Consider the following 2,822-nt stretch of genomic DNA (forward strand, 5'->3'; position numbering starts at 1 on the left):
AGGACATGATTGGAGTGGCTGAACAGTTTTATAGGGCTTTGTATGCGACAAAATGGGTAGATGAATCTCTGAGAGCGGATGTGATAAACGCGTTGGATGCGAAGTTAGGAACGGCTGATCAGGATGTTTTGTGTAAGGGTTTTACCGTGGATGAGATTAGGTATGTGGTGCATGCGTGTAAAAGGAATAAAACGCCTGGTAAGGATGGTTTGCCTGTGGAACTTTAAGTGAAAATGTGGGATGTGATTGGTGAGGATTTTTGTGCGGTATGTAAATTTATGTGGGAGAATGGTGTGATTGGTGCGTCAATGAGAGAAGGTGTGGTTGTGCTAATTTATAAAAAGAAAGGTGATCGTAACAAGCTGGAAAATTGGCGTCCAATTACGTTGTTGAATGTTGATTACAAAGTGTATAGTAAGTTGTTGGCAAATAGAATGCGACGAGTGGTTGGTGCTGTGGTGGATGAGGATCAAGTGTGTGCGGTGCCTGAGAGACGGATGAGTGAAAATTTGTTTTTGTTGAGAGATTTGATTGGGGACGGTCTGGTGAGGAAGCAGAAGTGTATGTTGTTGGCGTTGGATTTTGAGAAAGCATATGATAGAGTGGCTCATGTTTTTATGTTTGGGGTTCTTGAGGCAATGGGTTTTCCTCAGAAGTTTGTGGATGCGGTTAAAAGTTTGTATAAAAATGTTTCAAGTGTGATTTTGGTGAATGGTTTTGTGAGTAGAAAGGTGCAGGTTGGCAGTGTTGTGAGGCAGGGGTGCCCGCTGTCCCCTGTTTTGTTCATTTGTGTGATTGAGGTGCTGTTGTGTTTGTTGCGGAAGGACAAGGTGATGAAAGGTTTGCTTGTGCCGGGTAGTATGGGTAAGACTGTGAAGTGTCTGGGTTATATGGATGATGTGGTGATTGTCAGTGATAATTTGGCAACTATGCGGAGAGGACCTTTGTGGTTGGATTTATTTTGTGGTGCGTCTGCGTTTAAGGTGAATTGGGGTAAGTCTGTGTTTAAATGTTTTGGGGATGATAGTGTGATGCTGGAGGATGTGCAGAATGAAAAGGGTGCCGTGAAAGTGTTGGGTATGTGGCTGAATGATGACCTTAAAGGGAATGAAAGTTGGGATGAATGTGGTAAGAAAGTGGAACGTAAGTTGAATTTTTGGCGACTGCATCAGCTATCCTTGACTGGTAAGGTCCTAATAATAACAGCTGTCGTTTTGCCTATTGTTTTTTTTTTGTGGCGGGAATTTATCCTGGCCGTACAAGAAATGTTAAAAAGGTGGAAAAATTGTTTTTCACATTTCTGTGGGGAAGTAAAATGGAAAAGTTAAAGAGGGAATACGTTTATAAAAAATTGCAGAATGGAGGGTTGGACTTTCCAAATTTGGAAGTGTTTTTGGGCCTTAATTATATTAAAATGTTCGTTGTCTTGCTTGATAAACAAATGAAAAGTGCGTGTATGGCGAGATACTTGGCTGGGTGGATGTTGTATGGTTTGAGATGGAGTGTGAGGGATGCGACTGTACCTGTGTCCTTTATATGTCCTGAATGGTATGCTGTGATTGAGAGTTTTGTTCGGAAGTATGATTTGCTGTCTAAGCCGATGAAAGAGTTTAAAGATAAGAAACAAATGCTGCAGGGTATGAGAGATGTGTGTGTGAATTGACGGGTGTGCGTATGGAAGAAGTTGGAGATTAAGGGAGTGTCAAATAGGCAGAAGGATGTTATATGGATGGGATTGCAGAATGTGTTGCCTGTGAGAGAGGTACAGTAGAAAAGGGATTTGGTAAGAGTGGATGTATGCCCGAAGCGGTTAAACATTTGTTTTGGGACTGCGCATATGCGAAAGGTGTGTGGAAGAAAATGGGTAGACTGGTGACTGCTTTGACTGGTGTGACGGTTTTAAAGTATGGAATGGGTGCAAGGGGTCGTGTAAATGTTCGTATGCTGTGGTTTATCATAGTGTGTGTTGGAAAGTCTGTGGGATGTTAGAAATATTGTTTTTAAGCGGGAGGAAGTGTCAGTAGATGTATGTGTGAACATTGCGTTATCCCGACTGTATGCCATTTACATGTGGGATAAACGGAAAGGTGAGGATATTGACGCAGAAGGTATATGGAAAGCGAAGAAGTGGAGAGAATTCCTCATTAATAGAGTTGTACTACATATATGTACCTAGTTTTGTACTACTTTTTAAAGTGTTTTTCTTTCATATATGTACATGCTTTTTATAAAAATAAAGTAAAAAAAATAAAATAAAAATCTGTTCTTATCAGTTTAATATCTGATACGTCCCCTAACTGGGGACCATATATCAAATGGATTTTTCGAACAGGGAGATGGAAAAAGAGCTTGCTCTGTCCACTCCACGCATTGACCTGGTATTGCAGTACCTCCAGGACCGGTGCACCCTTTCTATTCCAGTATAAAAAAACAATTAAATTGAGTAATGGATTTCAAGGATCCTTCCAGCAAGCAAGTGTGAAGTTGCTGTGTCCTGCCTCAGGAGTCTTCACTTCAGCTTCTCCTCTGTGCGGGCTGTGCTGTGCTGCTTTCTGCATACCTGCATCTAGCCTGTCAATCTCCTAATTGCATCAGCTGTGTGTGGGTTTGTTCCAGCACCAAGCAACCCAGCCAGCCAGTCACCTTTCCAAACACCCCAAATCCAATTAAGATTGATGGCTTAATTGTTAGGTTAATTGGCTTATCACTAAGGATGAGCAAACCCGAACTGTATAGTTCGGGTTCGTACCGAATTTTGGGGTGTCCGTGACACGGACCCGAACCCGGACATTTTCGTAAAAGTCCGGGTTCGGGTTCGGTGT

General features: G+C 42.1%; 1 non-coding gene across 1 annotated transcript; it reads left to right on the forward strand.

The window, feature by feature from the left end:
• Window positions 1-2,218: 2,218 nt before the first annotated feature.
• LOC122942649 lies at window positions 2,219-2,412 on the forward strand. Its single transcript, XR_006390615.1, has one exon. It is a non-coding gene; the product is annotated as a U2 spliceosomal RNA (small nuclear RNA).
• The last annotated feature ends 410 nt before the right edge of the window (window positions 2,413-2,822 follow it).

This window comes from Bufo gargarizans, chromosome 6 (assembly GCF_014858855.1).
Source record: "Bufo gargarizans isolate SCDJY-AF-19 chromosome 6, ASM1485885v1, whole genome shotgun sequence".
Taxonomy (NCBI): domain Eukaryota; kingdom Metazoa; phylum Chordata; class Amphibia; order Anura; family Bufonidae; genus Bufo; species Bufo gargarizans.